Here is a 24514-nt window from a genome sequence, read left to right as displayed (position 1 = left end):
AGCGTCTCCTCACGGAGAGAGGCTTTTTGCAACAGGTTGCGGAGAGAATGTCTCGGCACCTGCGAAGGTCCTCTGAGGGAGTCTACCAGGCGAAGTGGAGAGAATTTTGTGGTTGGTGTCGTGGGAGGGGTATCTCTCCACTCGATGCCACTATACCAGCAATAGCGGACTTTCTCGTATATCTGCGGGAGGAAATGCGCCTTTCTGTCTCGGCGGTGAAAGGCTATCGCTCAGCCTTAAGCTTGGCCTTTAGGCTGAAGGGCGTGGACATTTCTTCCTCGCTGGAACTCCCTCTACTCATACGTAGCTATGAGCTTACCTGCCCCCAGTCGGAAGTGAGACCTCCTCCTTGGAACGTGGTTCGGGTCCTCAGGGCTCTTAAGAGACCTCCCTTCGAACCATTACGCCAGGCCTCCGATCGCCACCTGTCTTGGAAGACTGCTTTCCTGCTCGCTTTGGCTTCGGCCAAGTGGGTTAGTGAACTTCATGGTCTCTCGTATGACATCGCCCATTCAAGAGGATGGGGGGAGGTAACGTTCAGGTTCATCCCTGAGTTTGTGGCCAAGACTCAGAATCCTGGAGTGCTGGATCCTCGGTTCGACTCTTTCAGGATCGCGAGTCTCCGCTCTGTAACAAGCGACCCAGACCAGCTGCTACTATGTCCAGTGAGGTGTCTGAGGTACTACTTGAAGAGAACGGTTGCAGTTCGTCCTCAAGTGCGAGCATTGTTTGTGAGCACAGGCCGGACGAAGAGGAGGGTCACTAGGAACACCATCTCAGCTTGGATTCGAAGGGTTATTCACCACGCCTTGAATCCAGACCCTCCTCTGTCACGTCGCCCTAGGGCACACGATGTCAGGGGTGTTGCTACGTCCCAGGCCTTCAAGAGAAACTTCTCTGTGACGCAGGTGCTTCAAGCTGGGGTCTGGAAGCGTCAGACGACCTTCACAGCCCACTACCTGCAGGACGTGACCCACAGGAGCCTCGATACGTTTTCCATCGGCCCTGTGGTGGCTGCACAACAGCTGGTCTAACCTCAGGCTCCTTTATGGACAAGTAGAAGTAGGTTGAGGGCGTTGTTACCCGGTTTTAGTCTGCGTGAATGAAAGAGTATGTCTGACCCTTACTTCTTTGTTCATTCTCCCCTCTCTTGGGGAAGCAGCATCCTGGTCCTCGCATAGCTGACCTCGACCTCTGCAGGTAACCCATGCTTCCTTGTGCTCCTAGTATTAAGCTTAATACTGTTGCGTCCCCCATACCCTGACGAGGTGGTATTGGGAACGTCCTATCCTAGATTCCTATCTAAAGGTCTCAAGGTCAACTTCATAGGACGAGTCACACTTTCCTCCACACACAACTTATGTAGGCCACTCGTTCCTGGCGATGCAAGGAACTTGTGAGGTGCAGGGGCTCCTTCTCTCAAGTGCTATTCACTGAAGGATGGAGTCCCCGGGCAAAGCCGAAGTCAGTAAGGCTGGGGACTTTCCACCCTTCCTAAGGGGTAAGTCACCCAATGTAAATAGCGTGGTTTGTATTTCGGTTACGGAACAAATGACAAATTCGGAGATAATTTGTATTTTTCCTAACCATACAAACTTTAGCTATTTACACATATTTGCCTGCCAACCCTGGCTCCCAAGTCAAGTCCTACCTCTAAGTGAAGTGAAGCTAATCACCGGTGTGTGGGGGGGGAGGGGTAGCAAACTATCCCTTCCCCTACCCCCGCTAACTAGCGCGGGGGTAATTAACCCTCGTTAAAAACTATTGGCTCGTCATTTCAGCTACGCTAAAAGGTAAACCCAATGTAAATAGCTAAGGTTTGTATGGTTAGGAAAAATACAAATTATCTCCGAATTTGTCATTTTAAAGTTTTAGGGAGTGATATTTGGTTGAAACTTGAATGTTTCTATATTCATTCTTTGTCCCAAATGTCTCAATATTGATATATTAATTCTTTGTTCCAATATTATATGGACTGCAATAATGATAAAATGTATGACAAAATGTATAATGACTCAAAAAGTTAATCCTTGAAAAGAGAATTTAAATGTTTGGTTGACTTTATTTAAGATTTGTCTTATCAATTTTAGTGGTTTATCATTTATACATTGCTCATATTAAGACAAGTATTAAGTGTTTATATAGCAACAGCTTGCTGCATTTTGAAGAATGCAAACTCGTGGATGGGAGGATATGGCTATTTAGTGATAAAGATCAGTTTTCTTTGGCATAATTCAAGGAATTTCTTGCATTTTTTAATGTCTATTTAAGACGTTTTGGGTATAGATCCACTTGTGTTTTCACTTTTTCTTTTTATTATTTGCCCTAATGTTAATTTCTAAAACTCAAGTTGGTTGCAATGTTTTGTAAAATTATTTTCCAGGTGTTTTGGAAACCACCATGGGTCATTATTCATAACGCAACTAGCTCCATTGCCATTGTAGTTATTATTGTTCATTGTTATATTGCTAGTTATTATTGGTCATTGTTATATTGCATGGACATGGAATTTGTAAGATTTCTTTTCAAAAGTCTTGAATAATGCAGACATTACACTACCCTAGAAAGAATGGAATGTCCTATCTATTTGAGAAGTTTCCAAGTTTGGGTTTCATTAAGTTGATGAACTAGATCATATATGTCCAAGATTTGCTGTATATGATTTTAAAGCTGAATTACCTAATAAAATCTATTGTTACAGCGAAAATGGTTGGCTGTGGATAGTGTGGTCTGTACGATCAACACAATGTTTGAGACCACTGGCACCATCACATCGAACAATAATAGAACTTGTTTTGCAACCTAGTATAAAAGAAGGAAGCACATAAATTTACGAGGAATTAAGCGAGGTAGGATTTTATATTTCCAAACATGGGCTGTTTGGATAGGGTATAAAATGCAATATAAAAATTACTGTAATATTTATTGTATAATTTGGGTAAAAAATTTAAGGGAAAAGCGTAAAACAATGTTTATAATTTCAGTAGGACATTATGGAAAAGAACAAAATTCAGCTTTAGGAACAACCCTCAATTGGTAATTTGTAAATTGGTATTTCTAACTTCATTAAAAGTCATTTGAGAAAAACACGTAGTTGTCTGTTTTTAATTTGAAATTTGCCTACTAACACTTAAATTTCTCCTAGGTAGCCTATAACTTATCTATGATGTAATGCAAGGTCCTACGTCCATGAGGCTGTAACGTAAGACTACAGGAAGAAAAGAGATTTAAAACTTGCCTTGCAAGAAAGGGAAAGATACAAAGCCAAGTAGTTTTCGAATGTTAACTTTACAATATTGCGATGAAATTTAGAAAATCCTTAATCAAGAAAAAGAAAAATAGGGTCACAAGTGAAAAATTGTGTAAACGACAAACAGTGGAAAAAAAATCATGCCCAGAAGAACACTGAATAGGAGAGATAACTTCACAACAGTTCATTTGTGGTACAAGGGATTAATTATATATAAAATGAAAATCACATTTTTAAAAACCTGTTCAATACAACTGTCTGTACAAAGGTTTTCTGCTGCTTTTTTTTCTGGCACTTATTTGCTCTTGTTAGACATTCTGGTCCTTTAGTCGACTGCTGTTGCTTGCTCTTGTTACAAACATCCTGGTCATTTCTTCAGCCACGTTATTCTATATTTTTATTTCTTCTCATTCTAGAAAACGTAGTGTCCTCTCATTGCCTGGAAAATTTTTTTTTTTACTTTACTAGAAAACGTAGTGTCCTCTCATTGCCTGGAAAAAATTTTTTTTTACTTTACTAGATTTTTATACAAATGTAAAAAATACTAACATTTTTCCTCTACACATACAAGTTAGTATTTGTTATTGCATTAACTATATACAGCTATGTACAGTTCTGAGTCGTCGTAACAATAAGGCTGTTAAAGCTAATAAATAAAATTTACATCTTACATAAGCATATAAATTATGAAAACTTCTCTACAAAGATAGTGTAGTGCTGTATCTGTCCCATTGGTTTATTCTAGTTGCATAGGAGTAATATATTTGAATCAATTGTTTATTCTAATTATATAAAAGCTTAAATTCAATTTATAGTTTATTCACACTTACCTGTTGTGTTTAGGCATTCGCACCACCACTCCTTGTTTTCCAGTGTCAAATTTCCTATTCCAAGTATTAGATATGCAATATAGTCAACATTGCATTTTCATCTGCAAATCAAATAGTAACAATCTAATTCATATGCATAATGTAAATTATCGGTTGAATAAAAATTACTGTTTCATCTTGCTTAACAAATTAAAGTTTCTTTTTAAACCCAGTACTGTTTTAAGTGTATTAATTCAGTGGAAAAGTACAGCATTGCATACTCTCCCTCGCATTAAATCAAGTATTGGCGTTACTGGAAGGATGTTGACATCCACCTTTTGGGGTTTAAGGTTTAACCTCCCTAAACCAACAATAAATAGTCTTATTGATGATACACAAATTCAATAATGAGGTATAATATAAAAACATAAAACTGCTGTACCGCTCCTTTATGATTTATATCATCATCCTTGGGGATACCAACTAGGATTTTTTCCCTTAAAAAATGAAATGTAAATCCTTTTACACTGCCAAATAAATGTCCATATCAAGAAATCCTTTGGATAGGTAATGGAAATCCTAGAACTAGACCTCTGGATTACAAAATAAAAGGATTAGATGCCCCAAAATGGGAGACTATTGTGTAAATAAAATTTCTGGTTGCGCTAATAAAAATCATGAAGTTTGTAAAATAAACCATATTACATTAACTTGGCTAACCAAAGTTACAAATCTCAAAAAAATTAAAATTGTTGCACAAAACAAGCGAGAGTTTAATATGATCATGCTTTTTTAAGAGTACAATATTAGATAAGGAGTCTTGAATTTGCAGATTTCATATTTCTATTACACTGTATTAATGTTGAAACTTTAGCATCAAATGAAATTTATGTACTTAACATTTTCTGAAGTAATTTCATTGTTCTTGTTATACAAACCTGAATCCTTTAGGTAGGATAAATTATTTCGGCAGAGCTGGATGGCCGCTTAATAGTTACAGGAGAAAGTTGTGCAACAGGTTGAAGTGATGGCGAGGAGCCCTGCCCCTTACAACCTGGTAAAATGTTTCGGCTCAGGCCTGAGAGGGATAGTTGAGGAGGGAAGTTTAACAAAAATGACTCGTTCGTATAGCTAAGAAAAATTCAATTTTGTTTTAAAATTTGGGACTTGTTCCTACGTGAAATAAAAAACCTTTCATCTTTCAAAATCGGAATACTCGCCATTTGGTAATTCTGAAATCTCCTAGACCCAAACAGGTTGGCCTAAGGAGATGACTCTAGCAACCTCCTATCTATCTATTGTTTGGATGAATAGGCCAATAATACATGGACTCTCCAAGAAAATTGTTGTGGTCCAAGAGGAATCCCTTCCCTCAAAGGGGATAGCAGTATGAAGTAATGTACTTGGCATAAGATGATCTATGGGTAAGTATATATCCCATCCTCATCGAGAGAGGATGGAAGAAAACGTCTCTAGGTTCTAAAGAATGGAGCTTGGAACTTTAGTTTACCAGTATCAAGTGAAGAATGGATCTTGGAGGTGTATTTCACCAAGTAAGATTTAGCGAGTAATGCTTTCCCACTCTAAGAGAGTTGCAGAAAGAATAAAGGAGAAGAATCAGTCACTTTGCCTCCTTTCCACATCTATTAATATAGAGAAGATGCTTACCATCCCGTATGTAATATCATTTTATTATACCACACCTTAAGCTGACAACACAAGACGAAGCACAAAGGGGTCAAAGGACTTTTATGTACTTGTATAGAATAAAGGCCGTAAGAGCATGCACACCCAAACCTTTAGCACCTGACCAAGTGCAAGATTTCACTTTAGGACAAGGGCAGGACTACTGCCGACATTGAGAGTTCCAGTCCTAGCTGCTACCTTGAATATCTCACGACGTATGTATTAAAGACTGACTCGTGAAGTCCACAATAGTGTGTTCTAAAGTGCTGTGCTAAGGAAGAGTCGCTGACACTCGGATCTGAGGTGTTGGGTCTTCTTCAGATAGCAATGCAAAGCCCTAACGCGATAAAAAAGCACTTTTGTGGAATTCAACGCTTCATGTACAGAGAATGGATAAGGCTCAAACCTGGGGTCATGCCATGTCATGTTTCGAGTTTGCTCATGTGTCTTGGCACCAAACTAGGAGCTCCTTCCACCTCTCAAGAGTGGGAGACTAAGGCAGCTCATGTATTCACCTAAACTCTTAGCTACTAAGAAATCAGCAGACTGAAGCATTCTCAAAGACTGAAGTGAGGTACAAAGATCAGCAAGGCTGCTCCAAGCTAATCTCATGAGTAGGGGAAGTCTACCCACTTCCGTCAAAAACCATACTCCTGTCATAACAGTAGCCTTGACAGCAATGATTGAGAGGAGCTTCTCTCAGCAATGAAGTTTAGGAAATCTCTGATCTGGTCTAGAGATGATCCGACCAGAGAAGAATCCCTTAAACAATATCAATTGTAGAGGATGGCCTACTTTCCCTGAGAGAGTGAGGCCCAAGTTAGTTCTCTTGGGATCTCAGCAAGGCAAGTTCCCGTAGTTTACCCGGTTCACGGTGTAATGCCATTCTGGTGGATTAGAGATCACAGGAATGGGAACACTACTTTGAACGTAGCCCAGAGGACTGGACTGGGTGATAAAACACACTGAGCTTTCTGTTGTGCTGAATGACGAAGGTCAATCCCTGCAGAACCCAACAAACCAGAAACCTTTCTGCTACACTGGGAAGTAGGGACTACTCTTACTTGGCAACTAAGTGTTTTAGTTCATTCATCATGCCCAGAATGTATTTTGCTGAAAATTCTACGCCATGAAATGCCATCCAAAAATGTAATTGCTTCGTCAGCTCGCAGAGCTTGATGTAAGCCACTACATTGGTGTTATTGCAACAACCCACCAGATGCCTCCTCAACATTCTTTGAATGCCTGCAGCGCTAGAAAAGCTGCTAGTCTCATGAATTCAAAGAGTATATGTTTTTTCTGAACACTGCTGAACCAAACGTGTTCAGGCGTACGCTCCTCTTCTTTTTCATCAAATCTGAACAAAGTTGCATGTTAGGAGCCCAAGAGTCAAATGGGACTCTCCTGTAAGGCTTTCTCATTTAGCCAACAGGTAAGATTGAGACTACGCTGGTGGGCCATGACACAGGAATATGGCCCTCGCACAAACAGCCACCAATCAATCCCGGCTACATGGAAACTCAAGCCGCAGCACCGGGTGCCCTGAGTCTCAGGGCTATGACACAGTTGCTGCTCCAGTCCTGAGAGAGGCAAAACCATGGAAGGACAAAGACCTGACCAGCCTTGATACAGGGGTAGCTGGGGACCCAAACCATGACGCCGAGGAAGGGAACTGTGATATGGTGTCACAGCCCTAGGAACCGAAACAAGGCCAACATCTGGCAACCAGGGTAGCCGAGGAACTGAGCCATGGGCATGGGGAGAAGAGGCTCAGGGCTGCAGCATGGGGTCTGGGGACCCACCCCATACATTGGCTTTGGGGAGGATGCTACACCTATCCCACTTGGTGTCTGCCATGGCAATAGCCCTGTGCATCAGCCCATTGGGTATGGACACAGATCTGTAACACATGGGCCATGACCCAGGGGACCAAAATGCAGGTCCATGGCTCCCTCTCCTTAAGGCCAGGATCCCCTCTGTTGCTGTTCACCTTCCCTAAGCGAGGTAATATCAAAAGGAGCCCCTCCTACGATTACAGCATACTGGAATATTTTCTCTACTTATTTGAACAAGTGTGAACATAGTCTGAAGCAGAAAAGGACAATGATGAAGAAAAGTTGGATGACGAAAAACGTGTAAGGGTCTGCCACTTTCCAATCCTCACCCCAAGCTCAGCAAGCAGAGGTTTCAAAGCCTAAGAGATCCAGACAACAACACTCCCAAGGTGAGAAACCACAGGGATTGCTCCAATAGGAACCACAAACTTTGGAAACACTGTCATGGGGGATGGGTAATACACCTGCAGGGGATGCGGAAGCGCCAGACCCCTCAGGCACAGGACCTGGGGCTGCCCTAACCCAGGGAGAGGGAACCACTGTTCACCACTTGCATCCCCAAGGGAAACACTGACACGGGGGTGCCTAGCGGAAAGACAAGGAGGCCAAAAACCTAACTTGAGTCACACTTTTTGTCAGCAATAGCACAAACGGAAAAGAGCCTCCAACCAACCTCTGATGGCCTGCAGTGAACACTGCAGGCCATCAAAATCTGAAAGCCCGTAGGCTGACATAGCTCTGAAGGCCCCTTGCTCCTGCCGCATACTCCCTAGGGACCAAGCCAGGGGTGTTATGCACAAGATGCATTAGAAGACACCTACTGAGTGGAAGGAAAAAGCAAATCTAACTCCCCACCTCAAAGCATTCACCTGACACGGTTCAGGATGTCACAACCTACACTTGGCACACAGGGGTGACTGTGAACATTCATGTGCCTAACAAGAGCACAGAGAGTATGGATCTATAGCCAGCTTAAAAGCTGGATGCCAAGTCTATTCTCCCACATACGAGTACAGTATATTACTTCACATTATGATCAACAGTTGGCAATCCCTTCCTGAAAAATGAAATGAATACAGTACTGTAGTTCAATCAAGGGCCCATCAGTACGATGTACTTGATGAAGAGATGTTGACAGGTAGGGGGACAGGGGGTCCTCACCCTTGATCCTACCTGTCGTTTCACTCATTAAAACAATTAAATGGCTGTCCAGCTTACGCTAGAAAAAATATTCCCTACCTAAAGCATGATGGTTCGTATTTTCTGTAGAAACAAATTAATAATTTGGATATGTACAGCACCTATCCAATCTCTACAAAATTTTCTTTTGCTATAAGATAAAAAAAAAAACCTCAACCTACCCTTTCCCTTATAAAAATGAAAACTTCTCAAAACTTTTCTCACCTTCCTTATTCAGTTCATCTAGCTTGGTGGCAAAATCAATCCTTCTCAATTGGTAGTTTCAGTTTCATTGAATCTTCCAAGGCTAATCTTTCAAGACCAGGATTTTCAAATACAGAGGTCCTCCATTTATCATATTTTATTTTTTAATACTTGCTGCTAACATGTACCTGCGAAAACATGAAATATTACTACCTTAAAGCATGACAATTTGCTTAACTTTTATACAACCTAGCTAAATGTCCTCCACCAAAATTTATCTTTTACAGAAACTCAGTTTTATAATCTATATTATATATACTATGTACATTATTATGATTTATGAATTAGACAATCTGGTGTCAAGGTGCAAAGAGTTATGCATTGCCTTCAGTGCATCCAATAAAGCGACCTCTTGGTATTACCTTCTGGGAATACGTTTACAGACAACAAGACATGAACCAACTTTTTAATATGTAAATAGCAAAAGAATAGCATACTGCAGTACAGTCGAACCTAAATGCCTACAAACATGTTGTCATTTGAGACTGCTGTACTATTTTAGTAAAACACTGAAAAAGTTTGACTAATAAAGGAATGCAGTTTTATATAGAAAAACTGTTTTCTTCAAAAATGACCTTTATTTCCATCGTAAATAAAGTTAATAAGATATACCCTAATATATTCTACTGTAATGGGGTCACCCAGTGAGAACCAAGGTTTTGGGTGGGGGAAATTTTCTGACAAAATCGATAAATAATGGTAATATTAACCTTTTCTTCTCTGTGTACTATTCTCTAGGATGCATAATAGGTTCACGAAAAATCCCACAAAATATGGCCATCCTCTTCCCCTGAAATATTTATTTCACTCTTTTGTTTACATTTTACAAATTATTATTACTATTATTACTTGGTAAGCTACAACCCTAGTTGGAAAAGCAGGAGGAAAGGAATCAAGGAAAAAATTTTTAAGAACAGTAACAAATACAATGTGAGTATTATAGCAGCCTGAGCAACCTATGTGGTTGTGAGAGATAGCATATAAATCTCCAAGTAAGAATATTCCAAGTTATAGAACGGATTTTGACATAGGAAAAATCTACTTTTGGGTGAGATAGCCATGTCGTCTTGATGTAAGTTCCTCAAAGGCAGCTTTCTACTTGGGATATTTCTGAGAGTGATATATCAGAGAATTTAACCTAAGAAGTATCACAGGGTTCTTTAACCCTGGAGCGAGTATCCTGAGATATTGTGTATACAACAGGGACGTGTTTAAAACAAGCCACGGCTATCCTTCCCCGAATAGAGTTAACCTTGTCTCGAAGGATGTGGGATAGGATTGGATACTTATAATATCCAATCCCAGTGTGATACTACAAACACGTTTCCTGTAAAACCATTCCAGGAGCAGCCATCGCATGATGTGAGGCCTCACACTGACAATTGGGAGGGGGTGAAAAGTAACGGGCAATTCCATCAGGATGACATGGCTATCGCTCCACTAAAGGAGGATCCTTCTCTGTGCCCTGCGATACACCTTAAGGCCTACTTGTTGAAGAGTTGGGCCTTTGAAGGTGGACATCTTTTTAAAAGGGGAAACATCAGGATCTCATCTTTCTTTGAAACAGCTAAGGTCCAAACTCAACTATTTCATCAGAAGGGCTGACCCTCCATCGGGTCATGACCCTAAGAAAGTTATCTCTTCCTTAATTTTTTCCAATACATATCCTATGATGGCTTACAAGCTTACACAGGATGGAAATCTTCAAGTATTTTTTTTTTTCAAACATTACTTTCATCAATTGGAAGAGATTAAACACTTTGCGGTGGCTGCTGGTAGTGTGATTAAACCAGCTTCTACAGTGTTAAGCATGGACTCTCACGGACTGTATAATTGGGACTTTTCAGTCTGCCCCGTGAAAGTAGAATAATATTCTTATTTGCAATGTGTGCTAATCTATATATATAGTATAGAGTCAAAAGTGATATTCTCCTCTTATTTTATGAATATTATTGTTATATTACTCTGATACATAACTCTGGGGTTGAAAAATTCTGTTTTCTACACATATTTAATGTACATATTGTTGCACCAATTATTGTACAGTTATGGATTTTTGGAAATAAATGGACAACTTTAGATCTTTGCATTTCCTTTATATGGACCTACTGTTCACAATAAAAGCAGTGTACCTCTATTTTTTACCTTTCTTTTACGAACTTCGGTCTTATAGTCTACTGGGGACAAAGATTTTATTCACAGTGAGTGGGACTGTGCAATTAAATTTCTTTGCTCCTAAGTGATTTACAATCAACTCACTTGTGTTCATAGCTTGGGACTATCGTCCCAACTGCTACGTGAAAGTGTAGACATACCTTTTCCTGTCACACTACTTATCTTGGGACCTTGTCCTTATATAATTAGTGAGAATTCTAGACACTCAAATGGGTTGAAAACTTCATCTGGCCATAACTGAGAATATCAATTCTCTGGTAGACTTCCATCAGGACGACAAGGCTCAAGCCCAAAAAAACGATTTTGACATAGGAAAAGTATTTTTCGGTGAGATAGCCATGTCGTCCTGATGAACCCGCCTGTTACTTTTCATCCCCTCCCAATTCTCAGAGTGAGACTGTCTCATGCGATGCTTGCTCCTGGAATGGTTTTACAGGAAACCTGTTAGTTGTAACACACTGGGATCGGAACTTGTAACGGCTCTCTCGCCCACATATCCAATCCTATCCCATATCCTTCGAGACAAGGTTAGCTCTATTCGGGGAAGGATAGCCGTGGCTTGTTTTAAACATGTCCCTGATGTTTACACAATATCTCTTGGGATATTTGCTCCAGAGGTAAGAACTCTGTGATATCTCTACAGGTAAAAGTGTCTGGTATATCACTCGCAGAAATATCCCAAGTAGAAAGCTGCATTTGAGGAACTTCCATCAGGACGACATGGCTATCTCACTTAAAAATAGATTTTCCCTATGTCAAGATCCGTTATTTCAATCTCTCTCTTCATTTAACTGTCAAAGTAGTTCTTTGATGAGGAAAAGCTAACTGTTTGCAAAGTACTGTACTACAGTGCACACATTGATTCAGTCCTCTTGGTTTCACAGATTCATTCTAAAAAGGTATTCTTAGAACAAAAGAAACCAAAGGACCTATTCAATGTGCACTCTGCTCTAAATACCTTACCAGTTGCCGTGTTGCTAGCTATCCTTAAAATCTTAACCATTCCAGTCACTACTGCTAGTAACAAGCGATTTTTCTTTTTATATTAAAACATGTGAAGAACTATTTTCAAATTACAACTGAAGATGGCTGGCCATTTTATTTGTTGTTGATGGCCACAGAAAAACATATAGTAGTCATTTGATTTAGAAGAGATAGTGAATGACTGTTTGCACGAGACACCGCCGGTATCCATTGGAGTACTGTAATTCTATTCAAGAATATGATCCAAAAATTTATATAATTTTATTTGCATTATGGTACTCAAGTTATTAACAGTATTACTTTTATGTTATTCTATTTTCATTGGAACTCAAATTATCAAATTGCTATTCTTATTTAATAATCTTAATAAAAATCCCATTACGGTTATGATGCGGTTGTTTCATAATTTTCATTAATGTCTGGCATTGTCAGCCAGTGGTTCTATAGTTTGATTTATAAAATATGTTTTCAATAAAATGTAAAGATAAAGAAAAATTACCATGTTTTCTTCTCAAATGTGCACTCATAAATATATTAAATTTCTCTGAAATATTTTGCTTCATGATCCTTGTATGTCTAGTCTACAGTATTTATATACTTAAGCGCCAATGATGGCGAGATAAAGGAACCATAGTGAGAATACATGGTTTTGGTTGAATTGCCTTCTTTATGTAGCTTCAAAAAGCACACTCAATAAACAAAAATATAAAAAAAACCACAGCTGATTAGGATCGCTTCGCTGAAGTGTCTCTGCCCCCGCTTCCAGAAAAATTTTAAATGATGGTGGGCTGATAATATCATCATCATCATCTACATTTTATTATCCTTATCCTTATCGTCATCATCATTATTATTATTATTATTATTATTATTATTACTAGCTAAGCTACAACCCTAGTTGGAAAAGCAAGATGCTATAAGCCCAAGGGCTCCAACAGGGAAAAATTAACCCCCCCTGTGCAAACTTTACATACGTATGGGTTCGTGATTGGTTAACAGAGAAGCAATGGAGTCTAGAGAGTAAACATGAATGAACAGAATGGGAAACTTGTCCAGAGCAAGTATTTATGTGAAATCTGGGAGTGACAAGGTAATAACAAAATGTATAAAAGTAATATATGAAGATAAAAGGGATTTTGACGAAGGAAAAATCTATTTCTGGGGAGAGACCTGTGGCGCCCGGTGAAAAGTCCTTCTTATATACCTTTTCTGATAAAACCTTCCAATTATACCAGAGAAAGATAAAAGCATGGAATGCTGAGGTTACAACCCTCGCGCGAGCACCTTTAGGGTGTCGTGTATAAAGCAAAGGCGCGTGAAATCCACTATTCACAGGTTGTCTTCCATTTAGTTAATTCCTTCGTCAAAGGGATGGGCCGATACAAAGGCCCTTGCCAACCACCAGCGCCACCCCACCCACGCCACGACGCGAGCGCCATCTGAACAACATCCTTCTGTATTGGCCATGATGGCTTGGAAAGGAAAGGGTGGGATTGTGTAAAATAAAGGGGAAGGGTTTCACCGGGCGCCACAGGTCTCTCCCCACAAATAGATTTTTCCTTCGTCAAAATCCCTTTTCTGGGTCGATCTGTGGCGCTGGGTGAAAATGTACCAGAGAATGTCTTCCAAGCCCAACAATAACTAATTTAAAGAGGGGAGAGAAACAACACCATGTAAAGAAAATCATAAATAATTAAGGTAAACAAACATGATAACAGGGAAGCCTCCGAGTATCAGAGGAAACATGCTACAAAACTGACATGGCTAAGAATATCCCAACCCTGTAACAACGGTAATCAATAATAGTTACAAACATAACCTAATATGTAATAAACTTAGGGCTAACGAACCACCAAGGAAGCGGCGTCGTGGTGCGAGTGGCGGGTAGGAGGGAGAAGAAAAGAGATGGATGAAAGGAAGAACAAAAGATCACTGGGGAGAGATACGGCTCCCAGCTGCAACTGTTGGGTATTTAAGAGCCTGTAAGTTCATTAGATAGTGGCGTTTGAAGACCATAGGAGATTCCCAACCCGTGAACTTTAAAAGGTCATCAAAGTCCATCTTCTGGGGGAAATGATCCCGGATTGGCTTGTCAAACGAAGTATAGGATCTATAGCCTAATACCACGTATGGGAATGGTACCTCCTTGTTCCCTGATAAACAAGGGGCCAGACGATCGGGTAGCAGTCGTGGCTAAAAAGGCCCTGAGAGTGGTGACCGGACATAGAAAAATATCTTGGAGAAGAGGAATAACTTTCCAAGGGGACCACCTATTTTGGGGGTTAACGGCCGAATCATATTGGCGAATTGTCGAGTCCCTTTTGACTGATTCGAGTAAGAAATCGTTTTCCGGTTCAATGTTCGAGTCTCTACGAGCTGCCAACTTCCTGTAGTCCACAAAGTTAGGGTTTTGGACATCCTTGAGTAATCTGACACAGTGAGTTTGGAATACTCGGGTCAGTTTGAGGAACGGAATCCGGATGGGACGGAGTTTCCACTCGAGGAGGAGAGGAAACCAACTGTTCTTGGGCAGTGAGGTGGTACTAAAACCACTGCACCCCGGAAGGAGCGCAGTCGGTGTTAAAGTTTTTAGAAGATTCACTGGGAGAGATAGGGAAATCTTCCTCTAATGATTCCAATCCCGGGGTAATGCGTCCATGGCATGAGCCCGAGAGTCCAGGATTGGGGTCACATAACAAGGAAGTTTGTGATTGATCTGAGATGTGAATAGATCTACCTGGATGCCTGGAACGAACCTGAGTATCCACCGGAGTGAAATTCTGACTCCAGGGAACTCGTCCTGGATAGTGAGCCCGTTCTCACATCCTGGCCTCCCGCTAGGTGAGGTGCTGACAGGAACCAGTTCTTTTCTGTTGCCCAGGCGAAGAAAGTGACCAGGATCTGATTCAGGTTGGGTGACTTGGATCCTCACCTGTTTCCGTAGTGTACCTCGTCTGTGCTGTCTGACACTACTCTGATGTGGGTCGACCTCGGAGGAGTCTCTCTCTTCAGGGTCAAGAACACTGCCATGGCTTCGAGAACATTGATATGGGACTGTTTCATGGCTAGTGACCAAGAACCTGAAACATCTGATGTTCGGAGAAATCCCCCCATCCACTTAGAGACACGGCTGAATGGAATGTCACTTGTGGAGGTGGGAATTGTAGAGGAACCGCTTTGGAGAGGTTCTTCGGTTCGGACCATGGACGTAGTCTCATTTTCCCGACAGAGGGGATCTTCGAGACCTTGTCTTCTTATAGGTACTGTAGCTCTCTTTCTCCAAAATCGATTGATGTCTTGAGTTTGGCTTTTATTAGGAGATCTGTTACTGAAGTGAATTGGGAAAGGCCGAGGATACTTTCTAGGCTCTTTGGACACCTGTTTGTGCTTGAGAAATTCTTGAGCTTGGAACCTATTCCTCTTACTTTTGGAAGGGAGAGACAACGTGTGCTTCGAAAGGTCCCACTGAATGGCTAACCATTCTAAGTGGCCTGATGGTCGCAGTCGAGACTTATGGAGATTGACCCGAAATCACAGGTTGTCGAGCGATCGAAGAAATTCCTTCGTAGCTCTGTTACCTTCTATGGCCGGCCGGGCCCAAATGAGCCAACCGGCCAGATAAGCAATGATCTGTATCTCTTGGTTACTGAGTTGTTCTAACACTGCCTCTCCCAGTTTCGTGAATATCCTGGGATCAATGTTGAGGCCGAAGGGCATGTCTTGAACACAAAGGCTTTCCTGCTTAGGTGGAAACCCAGATAAGAAGAGAAGTTTCGAGCTATAGGCGCAAGCTAATAGCGGTCGGTAAGATCGACAGAGGTGGTGACGGTCCCACGGGGAAGTAAGGTCCATACCTAAGAGATAGTCGTTTGATTGCTTTTTCTTGAGTAACCCTGTGGTGTACTCTTTCAGGACGGGAGTGTATTTCTGGGAGAAGGTCACTGGTGGAGGAGGAGGACCTTGAGGCCATTTTCATCTCAAACCGTTAGAGACTATGCTATGATCCCACAGACCGAGTCCAATGGTCACGAAAGTGGTAAAGTCTTCCCTCTACCAGGACCACCGCGTTGTGAGGGAGTGAATCTAGGTCCTTCCCTTCTCCGAGCCCCCTTTTTCCTAGGTCCGCCTTGATGTCGGGACTGTCTTCTACTCCTGTAGCTTCCTCTCTGGTGTCCATGAAAGGAGCCTGAGGGTTCGGATCTAGGGCTGCATGCAGGCAAAACATCCCAACGGAGTTGGACTGTGTACCTGGGGAATCAGTGAGGTAGACCACCTGATGATGGGGGGTCAGATACAAAATCGTCGAACCAGAGGAAGGCTGTGATGACGAGTGGGAAACCGACTATCAATTCCTGTCTGATAGAGGTCTCAGACAGAACGTACTTCCCACAACTGACCCGATCAGACCAACAAACGTGTAGGTCGAACTGGAAGGGCAGAGCCTGGAATTATCGTACCCCCCAGGCTGACAACATCCTGGTCCAGACAGATCGGGCCTGCCCTTTAGGAAATAATACCGTTACCTTCGGTACCTTGTCTAAGCTAACCAAGGCAATCTCTTTCAAACGAACGAATCCGTTGAATGGGAATTCTAGTACCTGGGAGTAAAATCTAGGTCCCCCAGAGGGAGGACGTCTATGCCCTCCAGATTTATGGTACCACCTATATCCGAGTTCCTGAACGGCACTGACTCACCACCCTACCTTAGAGCTCGTCATAGCCCCTTGGATTTCCTTAGAATGTGTTGCTTTTAGCCGTCACAGTCTATGCAGGGTAACATGAACATTAGGATCCTTTAATGGTCCTAGGTCGGTGACGTAGGTAATTGCAAAGCTGAAGGCTCAAAACTCATCTCCACATACCTGCCCGTCCATGGGGTCGTTGTCCAACCTTAGAGAGGACACTCCGAGGAGATAGGGACCTCTAGATGGAGCATTCCTTCCCAACTTCGATACCCAAGGGTGGAGAGCCTCTCTTTGCAGGCCAGAGAGAATCATCATCATCCTGATGGGAACCATGCAGGCGAACCTTCTGTAACACAAAGGGGACATAAGTCTGGATGTTCCTTGAACTTTGGTTAGCGATCCTATTCACAGGCTGGGATCAGCTGTATACTCTTAAAAAGCCATTTTAAAGACAAGTTATTTAATGTATTATCTTCTGGGGTATAGTGCGACACTTGCATTCATGAAATGTGACACTGTTGGCGCATTCGCCACTGGGTGGAAATTTATTTCTATCTGAACACTATGTTGTATGGATATTTATCCATATCTAGACATAGTTAGAATTGACTATGCATAAATATAGGCATAATTAATGTATTTCTATTTGAACACTATGTTGTATGGATATTTAGCCATATTTAGACAGTTAGGATTGAATATGCATAAATATAGGCATAATTAATTTAATTCTATTTGAACACGATGTTGTATGGATATTTATCCATATTTATACATAGTTAGAATTAAATACATGCATAAATATAGGCATAATTATTTTAATTCTATTTGAACACGATGTTGTATGGATATTTATCCATATTTATACATAGTTAGAATTAAATACATGCATAAATATAGGCATAATTAATTTAATTCTATTTGAACACGATGTTGTATGGATATTTATCCATATTTATACATAGTTAGAATTAAATACATGCATAAATATAGGCATAATTATTTTAATTCTATTTGAACACGATGTTGTATGGATATTTATCCATATTTATACATAGTTAGAATTAAATACATGCATAAATATAGGCATAATTAATTTAATTCTATTTGAACACGATGTTGTATGGATATTTATCCATATTTATACATAGTTAGAATTAAATACATGCATAAATATAGGCATAGTTACGTTCATAAATAATTTTTTTTTTTTTTTTTTTTTTTTTTTTTTTTTTTTTTTTTTTTTTTACACAGGTAAAACAAAAGATTGGCCACCCGTGGTCTGAGTGATCTCCGACTGTACCGGATCTCCGGTAACCATCCCCGGTACAAACAAAGGTCCGTCATAGTGACAACGTGAACCAGAGGAAATCTAATATTAACCTCAATGCTGATCGCCTGTACGATATCCGGTTAAGCCGGAGATTCGATGAAAAAGAAACCGTAATAATGAAACTGTGAAATCCTCATCGGTATCACATTGTTAACTCCGGTTCTGGACGTCTGCTTGATCTCTGTTTGTATGGGAGATCCGGTAGCAAAGGCTAGTCCCCGTGAGATCGTGACCGTCACCGGTACGATAACATTAACCTCAATGAATGTTTGAGTTATCTCCAGCGTAGCCGGAGATTCGATGAAAAAAGGGGCCGGAAAGGTGTAATTGAGATCAAACATGACAAAGGTTCGTGTGCAAAAAGGTCTCAGCCGGAGTCTGAGTGCCGGATTTCACCGTTGCACTCCAAATATCTGACTAGTTCTCACCCAATGAGTATCCATTATAGCGGCGTATAACTCAAGGCGGAGCTAAACATAACTCAAGGCGGAGCTAAGGGTGTCGGTATAAATCGAACCCAATTAATGACTCATACACCAACGTTCCTACTAATAGTGTTAGCTATATTAACAGTAACCACATCAATAAAACGTGTATAACATTAAACGTACTATCATCAACTCTGATAATAAGAGGAGGCCTGAATAACTCGTGAACGTATAAAAACGGAGAACGGGAAAATCACCTCCCTTACTCGAGCTAATAAACGAGCACCTTATGTTCTCACTCAAGGTTACATAATAAAAGCTAACATCACACAATAATATAAGGAAAGTAAAATAAAACTGATTGTTTTTATTTTATTTTTATTTTTCCTTTTTCTTTTTAATTTTTAGTCATTGTAATAACCAAAAACGAAGAATAACGACAACTTAACCAATAAAAGGGATTTTGACGAAGGAAAAATCTATTTCTGGGGAGAGACCTGTGGCGCCCGGTGAAAAGAGTCCTTCTTATATACCTTTTCTGATAAAACCTTCCAATTATACCAGAGAAAGATAAAAGCATGGAATGCTGAGGTTACAACCCTCGCGCGAGCACCTTTAGGGTGTCGTGTATAAAGCAAAGGCGCGTGAAATCCACTATTCACAGGTTGTCTTCCATTTAGTTAATTCCTTCGTCAAAGGGATGGGCCGATACAAAGGCCCTTGCCAACCACCAGCGCCACACCACCCACGCCACGACGCGAGCGCCATCTGAACAACATCCTTCTTTTTGGAATTCAATGTGTTGAATTGTTTCGTTGTGCTCTCGGTCTTTTTTATCTATCGTGGATTTATTTTGTCATGTCCGAAGCTCCATCTTCACACATTCCAATGTTAAGTACCATAGTTTGTTTTGACAGTATTTTATTGTACCGGGCTTGTGTTTTATATCCAGTATAGTCTGTTTTATTATTTCCCGTCTGGCCTTTCATGGCGGCCATTGTTTGTTCACTTGCTTGGGAATTCATTTTTATCTGCCCGTTTAGTACTCTGTCACTTAGGTTCTTGGTTAAGTCCCTGGCCTTATGCCTTTAGAACCGTTATTATTTTTATTTTTATTTTTTTGTGTATTTATGCTCATGGTACTTTTTGCTAGTAAGTCCAGCCTACGATCGAGATAGCGATTTAGCTTTGTTTTTGTTTAGTAACCGCCCGAGGCGTTCGTCACTCGACTGTGCTATTTATTTTAAGTTTTAACGGATGCTATTCTTCGATCGTAGTGTTATATGGATGTACATTTTTATTTTATACGTTTATAATAGTGTTTTGTGATTTTTAGTCCTGTTTTTGTGTCCAAGAGAGCGAGAGATTGGGGTCCCCGTTTTCTGTTCGCAGTCACGAGTTACCCCTTTCTCTCGTTTTCTTTCTTAGCTCCAGTGGGGGAGCGGATTTCCCGTTTTCCGTTTTGTGCGTTCAGCGGGTTCTCCCTCCCTCACCTCTCCCCCTCTGGGTGGATGATAACTTACGAGTTATTTATTTTTCGTGACTTTTCAATTGTTAGCGTTATTTTGGTCCGTGTTCGTCCTCTCCCCGTTACGGCTCGGGAGTAGTTTATGAACGTTTTCCACTCCGCCTTGTTGGCACTATAATATCCAAATGTTTGTATATTTGTAATTTACCTAATGTCTGATAATGACATAAGGATAAATAACTTAAAGCAATCTGCCGACCTGCGAGGGTCGGGGAAGCAGTGACATGCCCTTAAAATAAATATAAACACCAGCCTTAGCTAAAGGCAAGGCAAATATAAGTGTTAAGTGTATGGGCGACCTCCGGTGAAGCCGGAGCGTAATGAGATGTCCTGAATAATGCCGTCTTAGCCAAAGGCAAGGCAAATATAAGTGTGAAGTGTATGGGCGACCTCCGGTGACGCCGGAGGATAATGAGATACTCTGAATAATTCAATTGTGGCTAATAATTCAATTGTGAAGATATAAAAGCCAAGCCGCAGCTATGGGCTAAGGCTTAGATCATAGCAAAGCGTATTTACAAACTCCGGTGAGGCCGGAGGGAGAAGAAAGGTCCTGAATAATTATTGTGAATAAAAACACAATTGTAATAACAATGGCTATTGTGGATATGGCCGTGGCCTGAGACCGCAGTAAGGGCCACCGGAGGGTCGTATCTAAACAATATGAAGCCCGTCCCATGTAGTAAACAATATATAAATATAACAATAGAACGAAAGTCATTGAGAATCCCTCAAGCCGGAGTAGAACTCAAGGCGGAGTGGAAAACGTTCATAAACTACTCCCGAGCCGTAACGGGGAGAGGACGAACACGGACCAAAATAACGCTAACAATTGAAAAGTCACGAAAAATAAATAACTCGTAAGTTATCATCCACCCAGAGGGGGAGAGGTGAGGGAGGGAGAACCCGCTGAACGCACAAAACGGAAAACGGGAAATCCGCTCCCCCACTGGAGCTAAGAAAGAAAACGAGAGAAAGGGGTAACTCGTGACTGCGAACAGAAAACGGGGACCCCAATCTCTCGCTCTTTTGGACACAAAAACAGGACTAAAAATCACAAAACACTATTATAAACGTATAAAATAAAAATGTACATCCATATAACACTACGATCGAAGAATAGCATCCGTTAAAACTTAAAATAAATAGCACAGTCGAGTGACGAACGCCTCGGGCGGTTACTAAACAAAAACAAAGCTAAATCGCTATCTCGATCGTAGGCTGGACTTACTAGCAAAAAGTACCATGAGCATAAATACACAAAAAAATAAAAATAAAAATAATAACGGTTCTAAAGGCATAAGGCCAGGGACTTAACCAAGAACCTAAGTGACAGAGTACTAAACGGGCAGATAAAAATGAATTCCCAAGCAAGTGAACAAACAATGGCCGCCATGAAAGGCCAGACGGGAAATAATAAAACAGACTATACTGGATATAAAACACAAGCCCGGTACAATAAAATACTGTCAAAACAAACTATGGTACTTAACATTGGAATGTGTGAAGATGGAGCTTCGGACATGACAAAATAAATCCACGATAGATAAAAAAGACCGAGAGCACAACGAAACAATTCAACACATTGAATTCCAAAAAGAAGGATGTAGTTCAGATGGCGCTCGCGTCGTGGCGTGGGTGGGGTGGCGCTGGTGGGTGGCAAGGGCCTTTGTATCGGCCCATCCCTTTGACGAAGGAATTAACTAAATGGAAGACAACCTGTGAATAGTGGATTTCACGCGCCTTTGCTTTATACACGACACCCTAAAGGTGCTCGCGCGAGGGTTGTAACCTCAGCATTCCATGCTTTTATCTTTCTCTGGTATAATTGGAAGGTTTTATCAGAAAAGGTATATAAGAAGGACTCTTTTCACCCAGCGCCACAGATCGACCCAGAAAATGGAATGTATGATAAATAATATTTGATGGGTAGCCTATATAAAATGAGGTGATTTTATAAGGTATCGGATAATAAAACGAGTAATACTGGGGTCAAACATAATATGTATAAGAGGGTATTACATAACTAATCAAGTAATAGACTTGAACAGAACTGGTAGAGAGACGAATAGTTACATTTCACGATTAGAGAAGAAGAAATCCTATTGGTGGAGGAAAAGTCTGCGCAGGGAGGCGGGGTTTTTGCGCAGAAAGTCAAACCTGCTATGTACAAACATACGTACAAGAGCGTCTACAACGGGCAAGTAGAATGAGAAAAATTAAATGAAAAACACTACTAATGTTAGCATGATACGTTAACATTTGATCTACATTAGATGTTGGCAACACTGGTTACTGTATTTTTTCATGAGACATAGTCTTTGCAACGGCGCCTCCAAAGTTTATCCAGCTATACCGTTTTGTATTTTCCTTCTTTTATTATAAATTCAAAAAATGTAATGTATAGAGAAGAAAAGGCTTGTTATATGATTATATTTCGTTTCCCCAGCCAAAACCCTGAGTTCCCACTGGGGGTCCCCCATTATCGTAGGATATAGATATAGATAGATATATATATATATATATATATATATATATATATATATATATATATATATATATATATATATATATATATATATATATATATATTTCTGAAACTATTCATTTGCGACGGGAACGGGCGTCATTTTCGAAGAGAGCGTAATTTTTTCTATAAGAAAAAGTAGTTTTTTTTCCTATGTTACATGCCCCGTAATACACTACAATAATACCCTTTTGTCAGCCTGTTCAACAAAAAAGTTCTGCCGATTTAACTACCCGATTAGGAAGATCATTCCACAACTCGGTCACAGCTGGAATAAAACTTCTAGAATACTGATAGTAGTTAACCCCTCTCAGGGAAGAAGAATTGTTTGTTATAACTTGAAAAATACAGTTATCCGACAGTTACCATCATCAAAATAGTTGAATTATAACGAAAATACACCAAAGGATTAACGGTTACTTATGAAATTTTATCAATTTGCTACGCCATCTGGCTTTGAGTGAATTAATGAATTGGCTGAGCCCATACAGCATAACATAACAATGACAGACTTTATGAATGTACTTACAATCTTAAGTAATGCAGGTTTTCCTTATTGGGAGTGTATTGATTGATTAAAGTCTGAAAACAAAGGCAAAACTTAATTATTTCTTCGTAACAGATCAACTACCTTTTGTCCACCAAGAACAACAGACAAATGGATCAGTTAAGTTTGACCATATTTTCATTTACATATTTATTTCACATAACATTTGTTTATTTAAGCCTTAAGATGCATTAAATTTCTATATCAAATTCTATTAAATTTTACATTTAAAATTTTATAGCCAATAATAATCTTGTTAAGGTAATATGATTTTTTTTTTACTAATGAAATATTGGCCAAGGACAACAAACAAATGGAGGCGTTTAGTTTTACCATATTTTCATTTACATATGTATTTCACATAATATTTGTTTTTTTGGGCTCAAGCCATGGCGTCCTGATGGAAGGTTCCTTTTTGGTAGCTTCCTTGGGTAAATAACTACTAAGATATTCCCAGAGAATTTAACCACAGGTTATCGCAGAATTCTAACTTCTGGAGCAAGTATCCTAAAGGTTTCCCTTTTAAGACATCGTATATCAACAGGGGACGCATGTATTAACGCGCCACATAGCTATCTACACCCCGAACAGAGTTAACCTTCGGTGTGTAAAGGCGGAGAATAGCTGGGACCCGTTCCACAGCTAATCTCGTCCGTGGCTACTTTTGGTACTCGAGACGTAAACAAACGGGCGCCATTGCTAAATGACGTCACGTCCGTCTTCATCCTTTGTACAGTAGCTCGCCTTACTTAGACGGATTTTCCCTGTGCTCACTTTATCGTCTTGCATCTTTATCATGTCGCTACCTTCGGCCTCGCCTTCTTCTGGAAAGTTGAGTACCCAAGGTTCCAGTATTGTTTAGTTAAGCTCTGACCGTAAAGTAAATATTACTTTTCGAGATATTTGATGTTTTGTGGCAGAGCTGTGCCTCTACCGGACCCGCCATTTTATGGCGTCGTTGTTGTTCTGCATGCCTTATTTAGTTAGCCGCAACAACGCTTCCGGCCTTATTTACTAATCGATAATATTAGTTTATTTAGTCTTCATAGCTAGGAACTTTTATATCGTGTTTTGACGCTTTTTTACCGGTCATCGATTGACCCCATACCAGTTGGCTGCTATAGCCCCCAGGCCAGAGCGCCTATATCAGTGTTCATGCATGATTTTTATCAGTGATCCTAGGCTTACTTATGAAGATAGTGGCATTATTTTACAATACTATTGACTGTGATGCAAGTGTTTTCGCCTTCAGGGACCATATAGGGGATAGGTTAGTTAGTGTGC

At 40.5% G+C, this 24514-nt stretch overlaps 2 long non-coding RNA genes across 5 annotated transcripts in view; one reads left to right on the top strand and one right to left on the bottom strand.

The window, feature by feature from the left end:
- Nucleotides 1-4058, top strand: part of LOC137622344 (uncharacterized) — an 80223-nt gene extending 76165 nt beyond the window's left edge. For 2 of the 4 annotated variants that reach the window (XR_011040438.1, XR_011040439.1), the window contains one exon: nt 2702-4058. This is a non-coding gene — a long non-coding RNA (uncharacterized lncRNA). The remainder of the gene's footprint in view (nt 1-2701) is intronic. The other 2 variants (XR_011040441.1, XR_011040440.1) reach the window with 2 other exon arrangements.
- An 18-nt stretch (nt 4059-4076) lies between these two features.
- Nucleotides 4077-23319, bottom strand: LOC137622346 (uncharacterized). Its single transcript, XR_011040442.1, has 3 exons — nt 23213-23319; nt 8985-9151; nt 4077-4181 (listed from the first exon to the last, which is right to left on the bottom strand). It is a non-coding gene; the product is annotated as an uncharacterized lncRNA (long non-coding RNA).
- Between the last annotated feature and the right edge of the window lie 1195 nt (nt 23320-24514).

The sequence above is a fragment of the Palaemon carinicauda genome, chromosome 29 (genome assembly GCF_036898095.1).
Source record: "Palaemon carinicauda isolate YSFRI2023 chromosome 29, ASM3689809v2, whole genome shotgun sequence".
Classification (NCBI taxonomy): Eukaryota; Metazoa; Arthropoda; class Malacostraca; order Decapoda; family Palaemonidae; genus Palaemon; species Palaemon carinicauda.
This window is presented reverse-complemented; position numbering and strand designations above follow the sequence as displayed.